The 26357-nt window shown below is 46.1% G+C and overlaps 1 protein-coding gene across 5 annotated transcripts in view; it reads left to right on the top strand.

The window, feature by feature from the left end:
• Positions 1-26357, top strand: part of STARD13 (StAR related lipid transfer domain containing 13) — a 233436-nt gene that overhangs the window by 88175 nt on the left and 118904 nt on the right. The window contains exon 1 of one of the 5 annotated variants that reach the window (XM_084764063.1): positions 20266-20359. The exons of the other annotated variants lie outside the window; for them this stretch is intronic. The gene's annotated coding sequence lies outside the window, so the exon portion shown is untranslated. Of the gene's footprint in view, positions 1-20265; positions 20360-26357 lie in introns of those variants that run through there. 5 annotated transcript variants of the gene reach the window in all.

The following is a 26357-nucleotide window of genomic DNA, read 5'->3' on the forward strand; positions in this document are numbered from 1 at the left end:
ACTCAGTATAGTAAAGACTGAGAAAGCCTGGGTGGGAACTGGACTCTGGCCTTTCAGATAGAACTTGTAAATTACACCTGGAAGACCAGAGGGGAGAGCAGAGCAAGAGTGAGAGCAAGAGAGAGCGGGGCAGGAGTCAGGTAGGTGGGGAGGGGAGAGAGAAGAGAGAGAGAGAGAGAGAGAGAGAGAGAGAGAGAGAGAGAGAGAGAGAGAGAGAGAGAGAGAGAGAAAGAGAGAGAATATGTGTGTGTTCAAGTGTGGTAAGATCTTATCCTATAGTGACAAGCAAACAGGTAATTACTTGTTAATTTTGGAGGCAAATGTTTTCTCATCCAGAAAATTCAGGTCACTTGCAGATTGTCAAAAAAAATCCACTCCTTGTCCCCTGAGTGCCCTGGTTAGACAGCCCCACAGCACACAGGTAGCAGCTCAGTGTGAGGCCCCTGTATGGTCAAGAAACCAGAGAGACAGTGATGCAGAGCACTGGACAAGGCAGCCCCAGGGTGGGCACTCCCACTCCTGTCCACCCGGTGGAGGAGATGCTCTGTGAGTCACCCCTGTCAATCACTCTGCGTGCCCCATCATCGCAAGAGTGGCTTCGAGTGAGCCTTGGACAAATGGGCTTTGACATCATGGGCGGCACACGCCCCAGTTTCAGGTGGTCCTCTCGTCTGTCCCAAAGGGAAGGATGCGCACCATGCAGATTCACCGTGTCAATGAAATGCCTTCGCTCCTGTCTTCTCACCACCCGTGGGCACAAGTATCCCAGGGAAAGCCTTCTAGAGTTGAGCAATAGAACAAAAGAAAGGCCTGCCCTGCCTCGTGAACCCCGGGCAGCCCGCACATAGTATTTAACTGTTCCAGAAAGAATGAAGCATTCATAAGCCATTCCATCTTCAAGGGGGAAAAAAATTCCGATGACATTTTAATCCCCTTTTGTGCCGGAGCATATTTAGAGTTTTTGCCTGCCAGTCATCTCAAGTGTTTTGTGTCTTTCCCTTCTAGCTGAATTGCGTATTATGAGCTGTGACCCGAAATACAACATAATGCCACTGTAACTGATCAAAGTTTCCTTCTTTGGGTTATTCTGGGCTACGTACGGGTCAGCCTATAAATGGTGACCCCAGAAAGTCCGAAGATGTTACCCAGTTGAGGCTGAGAGAACAAAAACAAGCTGTGAGATGAAGATGATCACCTGGGATCTCCAATTTAATTTTTTTTTTTTTAATCTGTAATAGACGTTAGTGAGTGCTACAACATTTGCCTGCTGTGAAAGCTCGCCGTGCTGTGTGCTCAGGGCACCTTCTGTGTCTGGATTGGCTTCCCTACCTTGCCACTGTTGACATTTTGTGTTAAGGAACTGTCTTTGTGTGGGTATCGCCGTGCGCATTGTGAGGTGCTAAGTGGATTTGTGGTTTCGACTCTGCAGCTATCAGAAGTGTCCAGCCACCCAAGCTGCTAACCCAAAGCTCAGAACTCCACCACAGTCTCCTCAGAGAGCAGGGCCCTCCCTGCCTGCCGAGTGGGGTCCTGCCTAGAGGAAAGTGATTGGAGGGAAGTCACTCCTTTGTTTTTCCCTATGAACAAAATAGCTCTTAATTGTTGCCCTATTGCAGCTCACAGGCACGGCAGATACTTACCTACATGGGTACATCAGGGCATCTTCTGACAAGGTCAGTGAGGACTTGCAGGTCCAAGAGAAGCAGGCTTAGTTAGCTCTGCTTCAGAGCCATGAGAGCTGCTTGTAACCTAGCTTTCCATTGATTCCAAAACGTACGTTATATTTTCAGAGGGAGAAATTCACTAGCACCAAGTTCAAAACTAAACATAAAGTCATTCACAAATGTTTGGGTAGTGTTTTTTTTTTAATCATTGTACATTTAAATAAGTGTGTGTATGTGGTGCTTGTGTGTGGGCACACATACCACGACACACGTGGACGCTAGAGGACCTTGAGGTCGTTGGTTCTCTCCTTCCATTATATGGGTTCTGGTGGCTCAAACTCAGTTTGTCAGGTTTTGCATCAAGCACCATTACCCACTGTACCCAGCAAGCCATCTCTCTGGGCCAAACACTTTTTTTTTTTTTAATGCCCCAGCTCACACATGAGTTGTTGTGTAGACTGTGCACATGAAAGAGTGTGAGTAAATCCATTGAGCATGGCTGGTTCAAAGGACTTTGCAAATGCTGAGCTTTGGACACAATCCAAGCTGGGACTAAGGCAGGTGTCTGTTTTGCATGGAGGTCACAGCTCAACCTTGATTCACATTAACAAATGAAAATAGAGCATTACATTCCTCAGGGGCTCACGTTTGACAGTGCCCTCAAGAAGTACAGCTCCAGAGGACTTCCTGTAACTGTTAAAGCAGCGCTGAGCACAGCTGCCCGTGTACGCTATCGCAAACCCACTAGGTGAACGTCCGCATCAACTACTTTCCTGTTCCTGTAATAAAAAGCTCACAGCCAAAACCACTTACAGAGGAGTTTCATTTGGCTTACGGTTCCAAAGCCAGAGTCCATGATGGCGGGGAGGCAGAGCAGCAGCCTGGCTTGCGTAGGACACTGAGAAATCACATCTTTAGCTACAAACATGAGGTGGGGGCGAGGCTATAAACTCTCAAAGCCCACCCTAAGGCTTTGCTTCCTCCACAAGGCTGCACCTCTTAAAGGCCCCATAGCGTCCTCAAACAGCACCGTGAATAGGGGGGGGGGGACACCAAATGGGAAGTGCCCAAGCCTCTGGGGGTCGCTTCTCACTCAGACCACCACGGCACCCTTCCTTTGTCTTCCGTTGTGAGTTAGCACACAAGGGATGCTGCCTTCGGTCCATACAATCATTATTTCCACTGTGTGGGACTCAAGCTGAGGGATCAGAAAGGCCTAGAACAAAACAAGCCTCCATCCCGACGAGCTGGCTGGCTCCCAGATCCAGGCTCTGTGTTGTAGATCTAACAGAAGGAGAAGAATAAGACCTTCCTCTAAGGATTGCCCTTAGGGTACCCTTACTGCCCAACCTAAGTCTTGCGACACAGTGGTATGTGTCACACCCCGGCGTGCCCACAAGCATGTGGTTGAAGATCTTTTTAAAGACAGATGGGACTAAGACTAGGGGTGGACATTTCCAGTGCAGCAAGGGTAAGCATGGGTGGAGTTCTCGTTTGACAGAGCCCTCTCCTGTGAAGGTTCTTGCCTGGATAACCTCCCAAATGTGGTTTCTATTCGTTTTCCTGTCAGAAATCTTAGAACTGGGCTGGGTGTGGTGGTGGCAATGCACCTTTAATCTCAGCACTAAGGAGGCAGAGGCGGATGAATCTCTACGTGTTCAAGGCCAGGCTAGTCCACAGAGTGAGTTCCAAAACAGCCAGGGCTACAGAATAGAGAGACCTTGTCTCAAAAAACAAAACCAAAAATCTCAGAATGTTGTCAATACCCATGAAAATGAGGACCTTTTATAAACTAGACTTCCTTCTCAAAGGATTGCTTGTGTTATCCGTTCCCCTCGTTTATTCAATTGGTGGTATATTCTGGTTCTGTTATAAATGGGGCAAGGCAAAATATGGCCCCCAATGCCAATGAGCTTTCTTTGAAGGGGGGAGGAAGAGAGTAGTCTAGAGCTAATGATGCCAGCCGGTAGGCATTCAGCAAGTACACAAAGTAAATGGCGCCCCAGAGCCTCACCACTCTACACTAAGAGGTAGCAGCAGCTAACACTTACAGGGGGTCTCCATGGGGAGTTAGAAGGAAAAGATTTGGATGGTACTTGGAACAGGAAGATGTTTGTGGGAAGGAATGCTCCCACGGACTTTGACAGAGAAGTTGGGTGAAGCCTCAAGATTGGCTTGCAGAAATAGTCTGCTGTTCTGCATTTAGAAATTGCCTTAAATGCTTTGTCACCACCTTGGTGCATTCCACAAAGACCTTCCTTTGCCCCGTTATTTATTGGGAACCCATTAATCACTAGAATGGTGACCGGACCAATCTCTGATAATAATATGTTTCTTTTCCGTTGGTCTTTACAGCTATTCGATAATTCTAAGCTTGCTCTCTTTTGCTCTTCAGTTGGAAAGCTAGACCAGCTGCTCTCTGCCATGTCTGGTGTTTTGGGAAAATAATTATAGAAACACTTAGTCCAGTGACATTCGTGCTCTCTTGTTTTACCTATGCTAGATTTGCCCCTCCCCCATCCCAGACCATGGACACCAGTGCCTGAGGAAGACAGCTCGAGAGGCAAGTTTTCACTGGAAGGAAATTTGCTTAACTTAAGAAACTGGTAAAAGGGGAGCTGTCCACTTAGAAATGAAACCTTATCACATTTGTTTGAAAATGTTTAAAAGAGGCAGCTGGAAGAAAATAATGGTTTTAATTGTCTTCTGATAGCCAAGGGGCTCTCACCAGCACATGCTTACAGCCTGTCAGTTGCCATGTGCCATGACAATCTTCATTATGAGTCTCAGCTGTTACAAATTGGACAGAGTACTTACAGCAATGATCTTTTCTCGTTAAGTGCAAATTCCCCAAGATGTTCAAACTGCGATTTGGTCCCACCACGTTGTTTCTGTTACCCTCTTTGGTGGAATTGAAACGGCTGGAAAATCTGCTCACAGGACCAACCTCCTCTTCCATAATCTACGACTCTCATTATGATGCTGTGAATCACAATTCTTATGGAGAAAAAGTAAAATCTTTTTCAAGGGTCATAAATAATGTTCCTGTAAAGTGAGCAAAAGTCACTTTTAATGGTGATGTACGTTAGTTTCAACTCAGCCCGGTGCTTTCTCAGGCTGCTCTTAGTCTCCTTCATCTCAAATGGATTTTGAAGTCCAAGGCAGTTGCTATGGAACCTGTCACTTCCCTGTGTCCTTCTATAGACTGAGGGATGGAAAGATAGACTGCTAGGAAGGAAGGAAGGAAGAAAGGAAGGAAGGAAGGAAGGAAGGAAGGAAGGAAGGAAGGAAGGAGTGAGTTCCGGTTACAGTTACAGATACGCACACAGCCACATCTCTGTATGTAGTACTTGGCCTCCATTACATGCTATTTTGGATGAGCAGAAGGCGTGTGCAGCCACTGGCCTCCCACTGTTTGTCCCCTTGCTCTGACCTCATTGGTACCTCATTTCTCTGCTTCCTGTGACTGTTTCACTGAGGGCTCTCAGCTCCGTTCCTCCCATCACACTGATGTCCCCTCCCCAAGACTGAGCACAGGACCTCTATCTTCTGATTTAGTGGATGGCTCTCAAATCGATGTCCACAGGTCAGACTCTATATATGTCTTCCGGCTCCAGATTTCGGCTTTCCTTCATAAGAGATCTGCAGCTACACAGTCATTGTTGCTTCCCAGGAGTCTAATGACTGAATATATTTTCTTCTGGGAAACGTTTTCCTTTTTAGAGTTTTGTTTGTTTCCACCATTTTTTTGTTAACAAATTTATGTTTTCTTAGCTTTGTATCTATAGTCAGCCTTTAAGGACTACACATCGAGACTGAATTGTACCTTATTTTTACTGCAAACATTGTATTTTAAGTATAGAGAGTTCTGTGGTGACTTCCATTATAAAACATTAATACCTGAGCAGTTTACACTCTGCCATCCTCCTTTGTCCCCACCAACTGCCACAGGGAGTACTTGTGGCAGTAAATCATTATTTTAGATTCTGCCATCACCTTTGTGGATGAGCTCATCTCGTTTAACTGGGGAGGGGTTTGATAGTCTCATACGTGCAAAAGCAGCAGTTGTTAAAAATTCCAAAGCGGTTCAAAGTTATAGGACAGAGACAGGAATCCCATGACTACCATGAAAGGAGAGAAAAATCCTCTGCCTGTGGACTTGGGAAAGTACGTGCGACAGTTGTTCCGTGGTTAAATGCTGCAGGCAACTAAAGGAACCTGAGAAATTATGTGTTGGTCTGATGTATTTTGATGCTAATTAATAGAAGACCTTCACACGTGGGCAGGGCAAATGAGATAGGCGTGGCTAAGGTTCCCGGAGTGGGGAGACAGAGAGAATCATGGAAGGAAGAGAGGCAGGAGGGAGGAGGAGAAGAAGGAAGGGCACCATGGGTTAGGTGGAGGAGAAGCACGTGGCCAGCGTGGATGGAGACTTGGCCCAGATGAGGACCATTAGCAAGTATTTGGGATTATGGATGGGAGGTAGCATGATAGAAATTATTAGAAGCAGATGGCATGGGATTGGGGCAGGCATCCCATACCTGCCCCACTATGGGAGGTAGTTTAGAGGAATGTCTGCCCTGCCCCAGGTTAACTAAGGCTATTTTAAAATAAAACTATTGTTTTTAAATTTTACATGTATTATCTATAGGCCCGGCTAGCAATCAATCAAGACACAGACACTTGTTATATTTTAAAATACACAGACAGCAAGCAGTAATTAGCATCAAAATACATCAGACGGTCCCCCAACGTATAACAGGTGTCAGCGTCTTGATTGATTGATAGTAGGTTAGAAAATACTGTTGTAATAATAATTATGGTCCTGATACTAAACATTACTAGGCCGTACTGGTAAATTAACAACAACTATTATGTACCAAGTGAAGAGTTCATTGCCCAGGTGCCCAGCGAGGAAGTGAAAGAGAAAAACTAAGGCTGGCCCGGTGTCAATAGCACCAAATGGAGACGTGGAGGAGGAGCCTTCTGAAGGAGGCTGAGCAAGCAGGACCAAAGATGTGCACTTCGGATGAGGAGAAAGCCAGAGGTTCCACACTTGTAGAAATCCACATATCACCGTGGTCATTACTCAAATCTAGTGACGCACCTGAGGCATATTCCAGAACTTTGATACTCCGCAAAACCAAGTTTAAAAATTATTTTTTGCTGTTTTTGTTGTTGTTGTTGTTGTTTTATTTTTGAGACAGGGTTTCTCTGTGTAGCCTTGGCTGTCCTGGACTCTCTTCGTAGACCAGGCTGGCCTCCAACTCACAGCGATCTGCCTGCCTCTGCCTCCCAAGTGCTGGGATTAAAAGGCATGCACCACTAAAAATTCTTTTTAAGCATGAATGCCCCCTCGGCTTCTTTAATGTCTTGGTGGGCTGAGCTAACGCAAACAAAAAGACAGTTAATACAGATGAAGGCAGTGGAACTTGTGTGTATTTGTTTATATTCTCATTTGTACTTGGTATAAAAAAAAATGACCTTGGTCAATCAGTAAACCATCGTTTCAGATGTCAGTCTGGGCATACCATACATCAGTGGAAGGTCCATTGAGGACTTCTTCGGGTCAGTAGGAAGATACTCAGAGGGTGTTTGAGTTGCTAGTGGCTGAAAATTAGCATGGAGGCCTTTCGTATGCAACACTTGTTTGCACCCCCATCTTGGAATACTGCTCTCGTTCACTCTAACAGCATCCCCCCACCCCACCCCAGCAATTCACCCCTGGGGCCTCACATGGGTGTGTGCAAGTATGTCTGTCTCCCTGTCTCTCTGTGTTGGTGGACATGGACTTTGGAAAAGAACAAAGAAAGACGATTCATATTTGTGCAACAAAGTACTACCAGGCTTCCCTGCCCCGTCATTCTTACATAGGCGTAGGGACAGTGCACACAGGCGCAAGTCCGTCCTAGTAGAGCCCACAAGCTCTGAAGGAAGGTGTCTGGCCTGAGTTCTGGGTGGTGTGTTTTATAGAGTGGTAGACTGATAAATGCCCAGCCTTAGGTTATAATGCTAGAAATCAGTGCTGTTAATTTGAGAGCATCTCCATCCCTTACCGTACACCAACATGTGTGCTTAGGTCCTTCTCTGTGTAATACCCACAGCAATGAGAAGTGTGCATGAGCTTTCTAAAGAGGCTGCATGCTGAGGACACTTTCAAAGATTAGATATGGGTGACACCCATGAAAGGATTGAGACACCTTGAAAACATAAAATTAAAAAAAAATCAATAATAATTTAAGGGGCAGTAAGACAGTGATGACCTCACATTGTCATGTCCTCATTCTCTCTTGACTTCCTCTTACGTCCAAATTTGCCTTTGCTGTACGTTGACATGACCTTGTGCTGTGCTAGTCAGCTGGACAGTCCAAAGCGTGCCAAACCTAATGCCCCACCTGCTAGGGACCAATTGGCCCTTCTCACCTGAGAGTTCCCTAGGACACTAGAGTGGCTGGTCATTCTATGCTTGGCAGAAGTCATCTCAGTAGTATGTACATTTCAATGTAGCACTATATAATTTACAGGTTCGTCATCACAGCAGCATACAAAGAGGGACTCTGGCAGGCTGTTGAAAATGCGTGTTTAATTTGGTCCGGTGCTCAGTGAACTTGGAAGGAAGCATTTGCGTTTCCCTGCACTCCGTCTATAGTCCACACACATTGTCTTCTGTTTGGAGACTTGAGCCCAGGTCTTGATGATGACCCTACAAATCAAAGGAACGTCTGACATAAATAAGTAGAACTGGCCGTCTGTGTTGGGGTGTCACAGTCAGACCAGGGACCCTGGCAAGTAAAGAGGCTTCAAAACTGTCAACAGAGCTGGCCAAGCAGGCCACCATCTCATGCAGCCCAGGGCCTGCCCATTAGCCCTGCAGCTGGAGCCAAATGCCATCACAAAGTTTAAAAAAAAAAAGTTCAACATCTCTGAAGAGCCCTCACCTAGCACTTCACCTAAGATCCTCACGATCTTTGGGATAATGGCATTTCCCTTGAATGAAAAACTCTCAACATCATTATCTTCCACCACACACACACACACACACACACACACACACACACACACACACCCATCCCACAGCATGCTTGCACTGTTCATTTGCTTACTAAATGTTTTGGAAAGTGTTTGTACATTAAGATCTATTCCTAATGGGGCAAGAACAGTGAGCATAATGGCATCCGACCATGACTGACAGAGCAAGAGAACACCGAGAGCAAAGAGGGACGTCACTAAGGTTGGTCCTGAGGCACCTGTGAAAAACCACCAAGGGCATCTGTCCAGCAGACAGAACTTTGAGGAGCACCAGCAGGGAGCTGGTTCAGAGTTCCCCAGATGTGAAGGAAGGTTCTTTTCAGACCTTAAGGCATACCGTAGGACACTGACTAAGGTCTGGTTCATGGAAGCATTGTTTGACACTGATCTTTCTGTCTGTCCTCAACCGGTTTAAAAAAAAAAAAATGAAAGGACTGGGTCAGAACCTCCTGGATGCCAGGTCCATGCTTAGGGAAATTTCTTGCCTGGGTTGGCAGCTTACTCACATTTTTTCTTTTCAGACAACTCCCTGGGGCAAAGGAAACACATTTCTGTCCTTTATAGCCCCATCATCCTGCCCATGGCACCAACGGGCCATAAAAGTTTTATGACCATTGGAGAGTCCAATTTTATTGAAAAAAGTACTTTCAGATGCAAATCTCAAGAAATGATTTGATGTTGGAAAAGTTAGGAAGCCATCTAAACATTATTTGCTCATTCTACTAATTGAGTTTTTGTTTGATGGTGAACTGGTTATGACTTTCTGTAATTCAAGTCAAACACATATTTGCTGGATAAAGCCACTGGTACTAACAGCAGTGGTTTCCCCCCGGCATGCCAGCTTGTGCTGAAAGCCTGGTGGGTGGACATTTTGGCAGTTGGGGTTTAGAAAGTCACTTGGAAATATGCAGAGAGGAGGATCTAACTTCAGCCACCAAGTGAGGACCTTCTCAGACACTCCATGTGATGAAAACAAGTGACAGGGGATCGCTGTACAGCTATTTGAGTTCCAGATGGAATGTCTAGCATTCTGTTATCTTGGCTTCCACGGCAGCCTCCTGAGGCCCTGGAGAACTCCCAGCTAACCTCACCCTGTTCCGAAAGCCTCCTTGTCACTAGGGGTGTGGCTATACACATGCAGGGTTAAAGGCAGAGAATTCCAGAAAAAGGGGGAGCGGGCAGCTTCCAGAGACATCAAAACTACTCAAAATCTTGGGGAAAGCATATTATTCAAGCAGAAGAAACTGGTTTAGAGGGTGTTCTGGCTCCTTTTTCTAGCACCAGCGGCCATTATGATCCAGAAAACACTGAAAGACATGAGTATCATATTCAATGTGTCTCTAGCCAAAGCTCCTTATTTTGATTTTTAAATTATTTAAAAGTTAAAATAAATCGACATTTATTTATTTATTTATTTAGTGTGAGGGGAGGTGCTAGTGCATATGGAGGTCAAAGGGTCAACTTGTAGGCATCTCTTCTTTTCTCCCTTAAGTGGGATCCAGGGATCAAACTCATGACTTGAGGGTTGACCTGCCCCTTGCTTTTGATTTTTTTTTTTAAAGCTATATCAGAAGTTTGTAAGTGTAGGATCTTTTTTTAAAGCTCATCTGTTTTGAAAAGAAAGGAGTTTTATTGATTTTATTTTGTTTGTTGAGGCCTGTTTTTGAAACTGTGTCCAGGGTTCAGTGCTGTGTGTTTGAGTAGCAGCATTCCTGACGAGCTGATTAGGGCTCTCCATCTGAGGCTCAGAGCGTGGGTTTTCAAATTCCCATAAAACATAAAAATGTGCTTCATTATAGCTTTCCATCCGAGGAAGGAAGAACTCCAGCATATAGTGTCTGCACTTTCCCCAGGCAGTCAGTCATACCCATATACTTTGCTTTTAATAAGCAGAGAAGCGTCTGGAAATGCGACGTGTGCATCCACTTAGAAGAGACCACCAGCCTCTTATGTGAGGCCAACATGATAGTGTCTTCCACGCTTTCTCTCTTAAAACACAAAAATCAGTGTCCCTGAGACCAAGTGGTCTGTAAATCGGTGACTACTCGGCTTTTAAAAGTGAACCAAGTGTGTGTGGATTTCTGATGACTGCCACAGCTCGGGTGGATAATCATCTTAACCCAGCCAAGGTTTGGAGCGATGGAGCACGGAGGGTTGCCCGAGGTCCAGACAGCAGAGCGCCCTGACGTGGCTCAAGGCCACGTTGTCTTGTTTCGTCTTAACGTCGGCATGGTGGTTGGGTGATGGACCCGTAGGCGATCTGTCAACCAACGGTCCTGCCTTCTGCCTACTAGATGTTTGTGCCTACAGCCTCCCTTACAACTCATAGAGCAATCCTGTGTGGGTCTGTTTTGCAAATGCAGATTTGAGGCTCCTTGAAGTTAGTGAGTGACAAGCTCTAGCATCCTTAGCATACAACGCTGCGGTCTCTCTTGCTCTGACCTGAAGTGCCCTCCCTCCCACCCTCCTCTCCTTGCTTCCCTGCTCCCATTTCTCCTTAGCTACTCTCTCCAGGGTCTCATTAGCCCAGGCTAACCTGGAAATTAGCCAAGGCTGGCCTAGAACATGTAGATACCCACCTGCCTGTGCCTCCTGAGTGCTGGGATTAAAGGCATGCACCACCGTGCCCATGCCCACATTTCTTTAATCTTTTACTGTTTCCTTTCCCCATGCAAGCCCTGTGGAGGCTGAGAAGATCCTTGTGCTTGTGTATCTTGTAAACTAGCCCCCAGGAACAGAAGTGTTTTCATATCGAACACTTGGGGGAAGTGTTTGGGGGAAGGAGCGACACACGAAGGGAAGGACAGTTAACCTATTGGCTGTGCCATGGGAAGCTGAAAAGAGCATACAAGATGAGGCAATGGTCCAAGACCTGGGCTTGAAATTAAGCAAAAATGGGCATAAAGCCTTTCACTGACTTTTATAAGTATATTGTTAGAACACTGGCCTGCACTTTTAGGCCTGACATCGTCGCCCGAATCAGGCCACACTTCCCTGACACTCTTTCTAGGACACTTAAGATTCAGTGTCTGGTGGCGCATGCCTTTAATCCCAGCACTCGAGAGGCAGAGGCAGGTGGATCGCTGTGAGTTCGAGGCCAGCCTGGTCTACAAAGTGAGTCCAGGACAGCCAAGGCTACACAGAGAAACCCTGCCTCGAAAATTTAAAATTAAAATTAAAAAAAAAAGATTCAGTGTGTGTGGAGCAGGGTGTGGTGGCGTACACGTGTGATCCTAGCACTCGGGAGGCAGAGGCTAATGGATCGATTTGAATTCTAGGCCACCCTGGTCTATGCAAGTCCAGGACAGCCAAGCCGGGTGTGTGTGTGTGTGTGTGTGTGTGTAATATATATATATATATATATATATATATATATATATATATATATATATATATATATATATATATATATATATATATATATATGCTATGCTCTAACCAACAACTCTTCAGTTTATGGTACCTGGCTCCTCCAGGCTCCCAGTCATGTCATGTATGTTTTATTGAAGTAAATCATGTGATATGAGAATTTCTGCAACCACTAAAGGATTATAAAAATTCTTTTGCTCAGGAATTGATCCGAGACACTCCACCTATCCCCTCTGACATCACGTCTCCCTTGCTCTGGATTCCCACTGCTTTTCAGGTTCTTACTCTCAATGAAGCTCCTCTCTGGGCATTAAAGGGGTGGGCATTAAAGGGATAGGCATTAAAGGGGTGGGCATTAAAGGGGTGGGCATTAAAGGAATGGGCATTAAAGGGGTGGGCATTAAAGGGGAGCCTCTGCCCCCCTCCATGGTCCCATCATGTTTAGATCTCCACATATTATGTTTTTTCTGTCTAATGTGCTCCCTCCCATCTCAAGGCCCCAAGATGGTCTTGAGGCTCTCTCCTTCTAATAAACCTCATCCACTTTAAAAGTTAACCTATTCAATTTATATATTAATCAAATGACATATCTTTTGTATGGGGGTGGAATGGGGTTTCAGGACAGGATTTCCCTGTGGAACTCTAGCTGTCTTGTACTCACTTTGTAGACCAGGCTGGCCTTGAACTCACAGAGATATGCCTGCCTCTGCCTCCCTGAGTGCTGGGATTACAGGCCTGTGTCACCATGCCTGGCTGTGACATATCTATCTTAAAAAATGAAAGAGATAATTTATTTCAGAAACAAAACTGTATCTCTGTAGCTTTTGCACACACAGAAGACAAAGGATCTTTCCAGTGAGACAGAATGACAAATCCACTTGTCGTGGCTGCTCGTAAATTAGATTGGTGACATATTATCTGTTGAAGAAGAAACTTTATCTTAATGGCTACCTTTTGGGAATCAGTCACCTGCACTGCACTCCTGCCCCACTCACAAGCAGGGAGCTTTCCACAATTTGTACATTTCAATTAGGCTGCCGTGAAAAATGAGTCGCTCAAGGGCATTAGTTCATTACTGGTACCCAGCCACGTTTTTCTTGATAAATGACATTCTGAAAGCCTCCATCCCAAGCATAATCACCTTAGGGGAACCACAGAGTATGGCCCCAGATGATTCAATTACAGCTAAAAATGCTGCCTTCCCAGTACAAAGACTCCAGAAACCCTTATGCAGCCTTTGGCATTTGTAGGTTGTAGGATGTCTCTCTCTCTCTCTCTCTCTCTCTCTCTCTCTCTCTCTCTCTCTCTCTGTCTCTCACAATCCTACAAGGATGCAAATGCAGATAAAGATTACTTTCTGTCTGTCTTCTCACTACTGATTTTTTTTTCTTCCTCTCTGATTATCCTTCTAAAGCACAGTGTCATGCTTTACAACAAATGAGCCCAATTTACCCAAAAGTGAGTATATAAATCAGCTGACTCCAACTCGTCCTCAAAGACCCAGCAGTAGAGGGAGGGCCTTGGGTGTCCTGCTAACGCACAGTAGCCTACTGTTGCCCACAGAGCCAGAAGACGGATCCCAGACCTGGAGTTACAGATGCTGCTGAGACAACATGGCAGAGCTGGAAGTCAAGCTCCGGTCATGTACCACAGCAACTAGTGCTCTTAACCACTGAGCCATCTCTCAGGCTCCTCATTCTGTTGTTTTAAACATTTTATTTTCAAAGTCTTCAAGTGCCATGAAATAACTTAGGTCTTTTTCAGTAGCAGAGGTCAATTGACTGTAGAAAATCTATAGTCTTTTGTTTGTTTGTTCCTGTTGTTTGTTTGTTTGTTTGAAGATGCGGTTTCTCTGTATAATCCTGGCTGTCCTGGAACTTACACTGTAAACCAGGCTGGCCTCAAACTCAGAGACTTAACTGCCTCTGCTTCCCGAGGGCTGGGATTAAAGGTGTGCACCACCACACCCAGCCTGGCTGAAATAGTTTTAAGATAGCTTCTATAATAACTTCATAGGCAGGAACTCCTAGGTTTCTCCCAAAATCTTCATAAATAAAACTGAACATAATCTCATCGTTTATAATATGATGTCAATAAAAGCACCCCACATAAGATATCCAATGGAAGGATGTGAACTTAGCTTCTGTCTAAAGATGGTTTGGTTGCATGCACAGAAAACCTAAGACTCTGAAAAAAACCCCAAACCCTTAGAACCACTAAACAAAGTCAGTGCAGTTATATTATATATAACGGCTATTCAGGTATCAGCTATGTCTACACGTACTGACGGTGACAGAAAACGAGGCTAAAATGGTAGACCAATTCCTAATGGCAAGCAACAATCTAAAGTAGATAGGTCAATGGACAGACAGCTCCTGCCACACATGAAAAGACATACTATCACAAATACCCACACACCCAAAGCTGCCAAGAGACTTGGGGCAATCCCAGTCAAGGGCCCAATGGCATCTTTTGCAGAAATAGAAAAAAAAATTAGCGTGAAATCTAAAAGGATCCCCAATAACCAAAACAATCTTTTAAATTAAACTGTATCTCTGTGTCTGTCTGTCTGGCCCCTCTCAATGTGTGTGTGTGTGTGTGTGTGTGTGTGTGTGTGTGTGTGTGTGTGTGTGTGTGTGTGTGTCTGTGTGTGTGTGTCTGTCTGTCTGTCTGTCTGTCTCTGTATGTGTGTCTCTGTATGTGTGTCTGTGTGTGTCTCTGTGTGTGTGCACGCGCACACACTCATGGAGTCTAAAAGAGGGCATCAGATCCCCTAGAGCTGGAGTCACAAGTGGTTTATGGGCTATCAGCCAACGTGGGTGCTAGCATGAGAAGCAAGGGCTCTTCATTTCTGGGGAATCTTTCCAGTCTCTAAAACAACCTTGAAAAAAACAAGTTGGAGGCCTTACACTTCCTAATTTCAATATATATTATAAGGCTATATTAATCTGTATAGAGTGGTACTGGCATAAACACAAACATGGAACAACGGGATGGAGAGCTCAGAGCCTAGAAGTCAGCCCTTGTGTCAAGGATATATAGGTACACAAGCAGAGGAAAGTGAGCATCAGGCTGTCGGGAATTTTCAGTGAGTAGAGCACTTGTCAGGCAAGTGTGAGGATTGAGTTGGATGCCCAAAGCCTTTGTAAAGCAGATACGATAGCATGCACCCATGACTCCTGTGTCCTGTGGAGGGACAGGAAGCTGAGACAGCAGAATCTCTGAAAATGTGTGGCCCTGTGAGCCTGGTACACACAGTGGTGAACAAGAGACCCTGTCTCAAACATGGTGGAAGGCAATGACTGACACCAAGGCTGTCCACTGACCTCTACAGGCAGTATTGGTTCCCTCCCTCCCTCCCTCCCTCCTCCCTCCCTCCCTCTTTCTGTCCTGCCTTCCCTCCCTCCTTCCCTCCTTCTCTCGCATGGAGAGGGAGACAGAGACCCTTCAAATTTTTTAAGTAGAAATCAATAGAATATGAAACACTAAAGAAGCCTGAAATATTAGGGATAATCCAGTGAATTTCTACAGTCAGAAGATGACTATAAGTTAATTTCTAAAAATCAGCATTCGGTAACCTAGCAACCCATCAGACAGGTAGTGGGTAGCTGTCGCGGGTCAGATAGTGGTTGTAAAGCATTATTCTCTGGGTCCTTAAGGACTAGGTAACCTCCAATGGGGCTTAGCTCGCTGGCATCATTCTATTGTCAGAGTATTCAAGCCAACAGAGACCTCCCTTCCACTGTATCCACATAAATGTGCCTTCTTGGCCCCTTCCTAGTGCTAAGCTCTTAAGCCGCCATATTGCTAAGGAAAGAGGGTGGAGTTGGGAGCACTCCTGAAGATGCTGTAAGCATCTGCCTTAGTACTCAAAGCTTTAAAAACGGCTGCAAATACACAAAGGATGGAGGGGGATGAGGTGCTGAGATGTGCTGCTCAGCCCAGGCTTTCCTGGGGTTCCCCTGCACCCAGACACCCCCACCTCAGGCGGTCCTTTGTGATGCAGTCAGAAGAAGGCTCAGAATGGGTGTGAAGTGCATCTGCTCATTGTCAAGTCAGGCAAGAATGAGGTTCCTCTCAGAGGTTTCGGATCCTGCTTTCTTGGCCGGTGCAGAGAAAGATTCCTTGTCCGTGAGTCAAAAGGTGTCGTAGGTCTTCAGGAGGCCAAAAAGAAAATACAGCGTAGATTATTCTTAATTTGTAATGTAAGGTCTGATTTTAAGATTATAAGATGAGCCCTAAAACAGGAAGAGGTGTGTGTGTGTGTGTGTGTGTGTGTGTGTGTGTGTGTGTGTGTGTGTGTGTAAACTAATGCTTGAGGGGTTTCTTTGACCTACTTGGGTCACTCAAGCTAAGAGACAGCCGTGATGTCAGTTTTACAGTTAGACACCCAAAGGTTTAAACACACTTGTATGTTTCTAAATTTTTGACTTTTGAATGTGTATTAGAGTCCCACAGATCACTTTGCGTCACCACCAGAGCGTCCAAGTCGCTCAGTCTGGAGGAGGCCGAGCACATGCATCTGGACCTCCCCAGAGAAGTTTGCAGCTGCTTTGGTTCCTGGTGCCCTCAGTGCTCCTGCTGCTCCTTCCACAGTCCTTCAGGCAGAGTCGCCTCCCTCACTTGGGACCCCATTCTTAGGCCAAAAGAAGTATCTATGAAATTGGGTCAAGCCACTTAAGATGTACTTATGTCTTAAAACCTTCGAGACTTCTTTAAAATACCCTTAAATCGGAAGAAAACAATAATAGTTATCTCCTAGTAGCCCATAGGGGATTTTTCCAGAACCCCCTTGCAGATTTCCAAACCTCAGGTTCCTGGTATTAAATAGAGTGACATTTGTTTAGAACGTATGCACAGACTTTGGCTTTAATACCCAATGTAACATAAATACTGTGCGACCAGTTATACTAAAGCAACCACAAGAAGAATGTCTGTGCATATTCTGAACAGGCAAAGTCATTTCCCAGTGTTTCCGTCCAGGCCTGGCTGGATCTGCAGGTTGGAGCACATGGCTATGGGGAGGGTTTCTTACCTCTAGAAACGGTATCTTCCTGATTTAGAGACTGAGCGCTGGGAGGATGCTGCAGGTTCCATAGGAAACTGGAAGCTGATTGGCTGCCGCCGCTCTCCTTTGCTGCAGCATGCTGATTTTCATGCTGCATCTGCCCTCACCAAGTGTGGCCTCAAGGGAAGGGCTGTCAAGAGGGTCTCCAGTTGGAAGTGCCAACTACTTTGAATTCAGTTCGCCAGTATACCACAGCATCCTGATGTGACTGTGACTCTCTATGTTTAAAATATTCCATGGCACCCCTATGGGTTTGCCACAGTGACCCAAGTGCCCTGGAGAGTTCAAATGTCACCATTGAATCTTTTTTTTTTTAATTAAAAAAATTAGTTTCATGTGCATGGGTGTTTTGCCTGCATGTATGTCTGTGGAAAGATGTGGCATCTCCTAGGACTATAGTTAGACGGTTGTGAGCTGCCGTGTGGTTGCTGGGAATTGAACCCTGGGTCCTCTGGAAGAGCAGTCAATGTTCTTATCTACTGAGCCATCTCTCCAGCCCTCAAATGTACCCATTTCTGTTTAAGTCAGTCTGCTTTGATATTCTCTTTGAGACTTAAGGAAGAAAATTTCTGAGCTTTTTTCCTGCACTTTTTGTAGCAATAGCTAAAATGCGTAGACTATAGGAAAGTAAGAAATAGGGATTAATGCTCACAGGTGGGTGGCACACACCTTTAATCCCAGCACTCAGGAGGCAGAGGCAGGTGGATCTCTATGAGTTCGAGGCCAGCCTGGTCTACAGAGTGCGTTCCAGTACAGCTGGAGTTAAACAGGGAGACCCTATCTCGAGCAAATAAGAAATACAACTTTGCCACTCTTGAAATAAATGATGTGTTCATTTCTGTCGCAGAAGATGTGGATAGGAAAGAGCCTATCCACATGGCCACCATGAAAAGCTGTCATGCAGAAGGTTCCTGTGTCACTGTGGGTATGAGCTATGCTTTTCAGTCAGTCCTGATGAAATCCAGCAGTTGGTTGACAATTATTGCTTTCACTTTACACCCAAGAAGCTGGTATGTCAGATTAGGTATCATGGTTTATATCCAAGAAAACTCATGTTGTTGGAGGCAGAATGCTAAGATCACAAAAATTGACCTATCTTTAAGGAAAATGGTTTTATGAAACTGGACTCTCCTTTTTTTCTAGTTGAAAAATTCTATCTTCATAGGTAATTTTCCCAAAACTCACAGCTAAATTTCCCCCAAAATACTGAGTAGTTATTTTGCCAAAGATAAATCCGTGGCCAGTCATGAGGAGAGAAGACAGAGTGGGGAGTTTAGTGACACTGGAAGGAAAGCTGGTAGACAGTTAAAAATAGGTGAGTCGCCAGTGTCCTCAGGAGCATGTTCTCAGAAGAATAAGTTCAGAGTGCGTTGAGGACAATGGGGACAGAAAAGTCAGCACAAGATAAGAACAGTGTAACCATGTGGAGTTCATGGCAGGAAGCAGATGTTCAGAATCTGCTGGTCCAGACGGCATTTCAGAGGTCTACTCAGATGAACCAGGCTAGTCCTTTTGTTTCTGAGCACACGTACTCAGAAGCCACACGTGCACATAAGCACTCCTGTATTCACAAAGACCCGACCCTGATTCCCTTGCACACTCAATAGTGGTCCACTTATTAACCAAGTGCTTTTCTCCAACATGCAATGGGGTGTGTACTGTTGAATACACTAGGCTGTGGTCTGTGTGATGGAGCAGGGCCCCCCCCCCTTACCTGTAAGTCTCCTTTCCTTGGTTTTAATTGCCTAGGTTCTGTTGACTAACTGCAATCTGAAAATAACAAAGGGGAGAATTCAGAAGCAAGCACAGGTGCCATATATTTTTATTATAATGTTTTAGCGTAGTTGCTGTTAACCTTTTTCTCGTTAAATGTTTATCCTCAGTCTTTCTTGGAAGTCATCCTGGGACACAGGGTGGGCAGGGGGCCTGAGATGACCATGAGTTGCGTGATTGTTCAGACAAAATTCTGAAGTCTCAAAAAGAAAGTCAGAGAAATACCACAGGGCTAGGAGTCGGAAGAGCCATCTGTCACTCGAATCTCACCAGAACCATTCTAAGGACTGGGTGACTTTCCTTTCTGTGGGCCAACTTAGAGTTCAGTGGGGGGGAAGAGGGGGGAGGGGGGAATAAATGAATGAACGCATGAATGAATGGTGGGAATTGTTCATGCTGAGACTTTTAAATCCAGTCATTCAGGGTGCAGAAGGCACTTTCCCCGTGTGTGACCCTCTCTTGCTCACCATGGTGGCCAGCTTTCCAGGGCCCGGACATTGGCATTGTCAGTGAAGCCAGCCAGAGGGAGTCCTGGGAGGCCCTGTAGAACTCTTCAGGCTGTGATGTCCAGCCACAGAGAGCTCTCAGCCACTGCCCCTGTGGCTCCTCTGCTCTTGAGTTGTGTGCTACCAGTGCCCCTCCCATTGCTGTCCCTGGCCCACTACCGTCAAGTTTCTCTTCCGCAGAGAGAAATTCTCTGTCTTTTCTAGCTAGGGGGTTAGGATGATCCCTCAAGGGGGTCTTAGGGTGAAAACCTTTCCATTTCAAAGCTGTAGATCATCCCCCGCCCCCATGGTTGAACCTCTTGCAAATCAGCGTTGCAGCCTCTCCAGTAGGAAATGCACTGGGCTTTTTGTTTTCTCCTCTTCCTTAAATGCCCGTGGAACTGAGAGTTGGCCTCTTAGGCCTCTGTGATTCTGGAATGCTTTCCCCAGATCTTCTTTGCCGTACTCTTGTCATCACACACCTGTGATGTAAGTGAGACTGTGCTTCCAGTGTGTAGCTGGCACCTCTGCCGCCACTAGACCTGAAAGTACTTCCTGTGAAGGGAGGACCTTAACCACTTAGATACAAAGGGGCAGAGGCTGACCTTGCGTACCCTAATGGACTAACCCAACCCCTCTGGAGAGGAGATAATGCAGCTCTCAGATGAGTCAACACTAGGGTAACAGGAAGTAGGCTGGGATTTCAACAGAAGGGAATTCTGTGCATAAAAGAACAGCCCTTGACCGGAAGGATGCTGAAAAGGGGGTGGGGGTGGGGCAGTGGCTGTCGCTTTAAAAAGATTACGAAATCTCCACTCTCCAAAGCACAAAAACGTCAGTGTCTTGGTTTAGAATGAGGGTTTCTCTGAAATGAGAGAAGGTGGAAGGGGGTGATGCTGGAGGCGGTGCTCAGGCTGGTGACGGTCCCGCAGTGAGTCCTCCACACAGCCCCACTAGGTGGGCCACACACGGTAAGATGTACGCGCCCTGGCTGTTTTGTGCCGGCATTGAGATGTGTGAGATGGAGGGGTCACGGCTTAACTGACAGCATATAGCGACAGCACAAGGACAATGGTGCTTTCTGTCACCTGGGATTGATCTGGGGACACTGACACTCCATGAATTCTTGTCACAGTCTTCACTCAAGGCCCCCTCTTCGTGGAACACCACCATCTGCTCAGAATAATCGCACATTTACTCCAGGATCCCATGAACTCTTGCATAGATTCACAACGTCTGGGGTGAAGGCTGCTCTCCGTAGGGTGCCGGCAGGGTCACCTCAACAGCTGTAGGATTCACTGGGGTTTGTCTCTGCTCTGATTGTGGCAGCAGAGGACACCCCCACCCCCAGCCACTCTCCAAAAGAGCCTGCACATTGTAAACCCATTAAGGCTGAACTCCCTGGGGACAACAAAGAGAGCCCACTGCCTTTTAAATGCGCGCTGTGTGGGGATGGCAGAGCCTTCTGGCACCAGGGCTTGTCCTCAGTAGGGAAAGTAGGGAAAGTTACAGGCTTCCGAGGGGGTATTTTCACAGGTTCTCCAAACAAAAGGCCCTTTCTTTCCTCTCTGTCCAACTCTCTTGTTAATTAACTGAACCTAGTGGAAAGCAGGCCACTTCTGCAAATAGACCCACAGCCGTGTGGTGTGTGCACGTGTGCTTCGGGAGTCCTGATGTTTCTGTTTTGTTTGTCTGAGGAGGCACTAAGAATGCCCCGTCTGGGGAGCGGGCGGCAAGTCTGCCTGCAGGCTGTCACAAGGCGCCTCATTTCTTCCAGTAATTTTCCCCATATGCACGGCCCAGCGGCTAGGCCCGCATGTCAGACGCATGCGCACTTTGTCCCAGTCACCCACTCCCCGCCTGCAATGGCTCCAGGCTTCACCTTAGAGTCCTTTCAGTCCACGCCTTCCTGTCGCAGGCCTGTGTCGCGTCTCAGTGGCTTCTGTTTACTGCTTTGTTGTCGCTATTTAAGAAGTCCCTTCCGGGCCCATCTGTCTTAAATCACTGTACTGTTTACTGTTGCGCTCAGGCCCCCCCCCCTGAATATTTTTCTTTTTCAGAATGTGACGGAGCGCCTGGAAGCTCATATAGGCTACAAACGAGTTTTCTTCCCGTTCTTTTCCCCCTTGGCACACGTGTCTGCTTAGTCAAAGTTTGCCCGACCTGAGGTTCCACCACCCCCAACCCCCCACCCCGCACCCCACCCTCCTTGTTTTGCAATGTTTAAAACTCAATATCGTGGAGTTTTGAAAGAGTCTTGAATTTTGTTTGTTTTATCCACCAGTATGGCCCTGGCCACGAGGTCACATGTAAATTCGATCTGACTTAGCAGTATTGAATCCGTATTTCTTTCCTGTGTTGTTAGGCCTTTGGTTAAGGAGAAGCTCTTCACAGGCCTCTAGTGGACATAGGCAGCAGAGCCGTTGAGCTCTCGCCACTTAAAAATGCGTCGGACCTCGGTGTGGCCCAGAGAACCAGGCACCCACAGACATAGGTTCTTTGTTGGTGGCTAATTTAAAGGCAGGTAATTGCGTTTAACAACCAAGGGAATGAGAGTGGTGGGAATAAAAGTCATGTTTGCCGTTGGAAGACCACTGCCTGGGAGTCAACTTCCGTCTACTCTTTATTTACTTTGCCTTTCATTTGTGTATATATGTGTTTTGGTGCCTGTGTGTCACAGAGTATTAAGTGTGAAGGTCAAAGGATATAGACAGGCGGATCACTGTGAGTTCGAGGCCGGCCTGGTCTACAAAGTGAGCCCAGGACAGCCAAGTCAAATACAGAGAGACCCTGTCTCAAAAAAACCAAAAAGAAAAAAGAAAAAAAGAAAGAAAGAAAAGGAAAAGTCAAAGGGTAACTTGGAGGAATCAGTTCTTTCCTATCACATGGCTTCTGAAAATAAATAAATAAATAAATAAATAAATAAATAAATAAATAGTGACTGCTCCTAGGTAGGTTGGAGGAGAAGATTTATTGTGCCTAAAAGGGAGAAAGAACATAGTCAGAAGCAAGGCTTTCTGGGAGAGTCCAGGGTGGCCATGACCGTGAGCCATCTGAGGAGAGGGGGCAAAGAGGGGAAAGGAGAGGGAGACAGGGGAGCAAGGTACAGCAGCCAGGAGGCGTAAAGGGACAAAAAGAGAGCAGGTACACAAAAAGGTTGGATTGTGTAGGAAGGGCAGCTAGGGGAAGGGCAGCCCAGGCCCGGGCTGGAGAGTTTAGGGTAAAGTGTCGTGTGTGCCAGCCTGGAGGGCCCTGTAACAGGGAGGGACTGAGGGACGCTGGGAGGCCAGCGTCTGCTTCGCTGTGTTAAATAGGCACCTCTGCCGTTTGTCTGGGGTTGTAAACCTAACAGGTTCCAAGAGTGGGACTCAGTTTTTCAGTCTTGGCAACAAATGCCCTCGTGCCACCCCCTCCACCACCCCAACCCCAGCCCTCAAGCCTTCCCCCCAGCCCCATGCAATTATTAACTCAACTAAATGCTTTCCCTAGAGAATCCATATAGATTAATAGTCTTATTTCATAAAAAGCAACTTGATTTTAACTTCACCTTATAATTTCAAAATCAACTGCGGCGTTATTTCGCTTTGACGAAATGTACCTGAAGAGTTTGAAATTCCTGCTGTCTTAGTAGACTCGAGGTAGGACTGCCTCACGGGGCCCTGGCAAGACATCCCTGAAGAGCCATTATGCAGAGGTGGCTCCGCCCTTCCCTGAAGTCTGAAGCCCACCCCCAGCATACCTTGAATTTCCCTGACGGCTTCCTGTGTTTTTCTTGCACCCGCGCCTCACTTTCACATTCTCTTCTCTTGAGTAACTCCATCCTTCCAACACATACCCACCTGGCCAAGCCATTCGTAACCCGACAGAGCCAAATGAAACGGCAGACACACACACACACACACACACACACACACACACACACACACACGCACACTGGTGGATTCTGCTTCATTATTGTACATTCAATGTAGTTTATCAAGGGCCTGTTTCTTTCTGCTGATGGGCCTTGGACTTAACGTGGACTATTATGTTATATTTTGTCAAATGATTATTTTCACTATGTCCTGTGTACCCTGGCATTTAGTCAAGGCTTTTGTTTTTTCGCTCGTTTGTTTGTTTTGTTCTTTTGGAGTTGATCGATGTTCTATGGGGTGCTTATCTTTGGTAAATAGGGAAAAATGTTACATCTCATCTTTGTGTGTGTGTGTTTGTGTGTGTGTGTGTGTGTGTGTGTGTGTGTGTGTGTGTAAAACCTGTGTACAGATGCCCTTGGAGGCTAGAAGAGGGCATGGGGTCTCCTGGACTGGCGTTATAGGCAGCTGTGAACTGCCTGCCGTGGGCGCTGGGAACTGTGCTCAGGTCCTCTGAAGGCGCCGCTTGAGAATGCTCTCATCTTCTAGAGAGGCAGGCAGCGCTCTCAAACCTCGAGCCAGCTCTCCAGCCCACACACCTGGATTTTAGGGTCGAAGTCCATGTGTAGCACGTTACTTCCTCTGCTCGCTGCCTTCCTCCACAGCCATTTCAAGTTTACAATGATCTTAAGGGCTTAAGTTACATTCCGTGGTAGCTGTGACTGAAAGCTTATCTGGAATTGGAAATGAAGTGGATTTTCCTTCACACTGGGCAAGAATGAGGATTCCAGACAACTGCGCTGGCGATACAGTTCTTGGCATAATGGAACGCTGGCATCGCAGACGCATCAAAAGCCGTCTTCTTTTGTTTGTTTCTATCTTATGTGTTTGTATGTTTACCTGCATGTAAGCCCGTGTGCCGTGTGTGTGTCTAGTGTCTGAGGAGCCCAGAAGGTGTCAGATCCCCTGGAACTGGAGTTACAGATGGTTGTGAGCCGCCATGTGGGTGCCAGGAACTGAACCCAGGTCCTCTGCAAGAGAAGCCAGGGCTCTTAACCACCGAGCCATGTCTCCAGCGCTTACATGTATTTTCTGATAACCCTGAAGGCTGGAAGACTGAGCTGGGGAGCCAGCATGGTGCAGTTCTGGTGAGAGTCTCCTTCCTGGATTACAGGGAGCCACTTTCTCTCTGTGATCACCCATGGAAGGAGGGAAGCAGGCTCCCTGGTTTCTCTTCAGATGACCCCATGTGAAACTGGCATGTAACCACAGGCTTATCCACTGCACCCTGGCTCCCAAATAACGGCTCTGAGACTTGTTATTTATGAATAGATGCCTAGGACATAAGCTTTGGCCCGTTCTCGGACTAGCTCATAAAGTATTTTACCTGTTTATTCTATTCTATATGTGCCACATGGCTGGTTACCTCTCCTCAGTTTCATGTATCCATTTCCCTCAGAGTCTGGGGTGAATCTCTATTCTGACCCTATCCTAGATGGAGTTCATTGCTCTCTCTGCCAGATCTCCCGCCTTCTATTTCCTGCCTCAGCTAATAGGCCATCAGCTTTTTATTGACAAGTGATGCTTCCATGCAGTATCCAAGAGATTCTCTACACTGGTGTGTTCCTGATGAGGCCACTATGGCTGCATCACACATGGATAGGTAGAGCATGCATAATAGGGAAGGCATACTTTTACAACAGAGCCAATCCTGTGACAACCAGTTACCCCACCAGCTCATTGGGTGGATTAGTCATCTACCCCTTAATTCCCATGCCTGCCATCTCTCAACACTGCTACACTGGGGACCAAGGTTCAAACAAATGAAATTTGGAGAACACATCAAATCGTAGCAAAAAACTTGAGAAGCTGTTTAACTGAAAAACCAAAGGTCCAGTAAACTACATATTTGCACTTAACTCAGAAAGTGGGGGTTTAAAAGGAATGGACAGACAGGATGCTGTTTTATATTTTATATACAGTGTTATTACTGTTTGTGGTACTGTTATTACAGTCAAGCTGCCTCCACTACAACTTTTTTTCTGGACCCTGATGAGATTGATCTAGGGATGGTCCTGTGTCTCTCTGTTGAAAAATACAAGTAGCTGAGTTTGCATCCAGGGAGAGGTTCTAAAAGCCTGTGTATAACTGTCCTGTTGCATTGCCACTGCTCTGGGGGCTACTAAAATCAAGTCTTCCTCAATTGAAGTTGTCCTGGAAGAAACGAGGACAGTCTAAAAAGGCACTTGTCTCTCTCACTGAAACAGAGGAATCCAAAGGAAATAGGAGCTTCTCCAGGAGTGTCCTGATGAGAGGAGAAAACTGCCTCTACCCAGAGGGGTGGGGGAAGGGCTTATCTTTCTGAAGCAGATTTCACACAGGATGCAACTAGAGCCCAGACAAGGATGGATCAAGAGTGGCTGGACCACACCTTGACTGAGACTGTTTAGATGTATTTATCATTGACCTCTAAACTGTAACCTCACTTCAGAATAGATTTGGGGAGTTCTCTGAATTTCTTTGTCACTCTTCCCAATGTGGCCACTTAGGATAAATTTCCTTTTTAGTCCTCCTTTCTACTTTTAATTTAGTTCTTTAAATTGGCTTATTGAGGACAAGTAGCTGAACCTGACTTGGGGCACAGGTTATAACCCCCATGCCAAGTCTGATAACACTGTGACACTATGAAGGACTGAGGTGGGCCACACTCTACTGACAGTCTTTGGTGAACAGAAAGAGAACTGTGCTGTCACTGTGTTAGCTCAGGACTTACTTGTTATTGAACTATAACATGGCCCATCCTAATAGAGGAGAATATAAAAAGAACTGCTTCCAAGATTTAAGTCAGAGGAAAAAAAGATATGATAATCCCAGCACCTGGGGAGGCAGAGGCAGATGGATCGCTGTGAGTTTGAGGCCAACCTAGTCTACAAAGCAAGTCCAGGACAGCCAAGGCTACATAAAGTAACCCTGTCTCAAAAAATAAACAAAACAAAAACAAAAACACCCCAGTCAGCCAAACAAACAAACACCTGAAATAGAAACCTAGGAAGATCAAAGCAGTATCTCCAAGCCATGAACAAACACTATTTCCCATCTTTATTTCCATACAGTTTCT

Source organism: Acomys minous (genome assembly GCF_964271855.1).
Source record: "Acomys minous genome assembly, chromosome: 16".
NCBI classification, from domain to species: Eukaryota; Metazoa; Chordata; class Mammalia; order Rodentia; family Muridae; genus Acomys; species Acomys minous.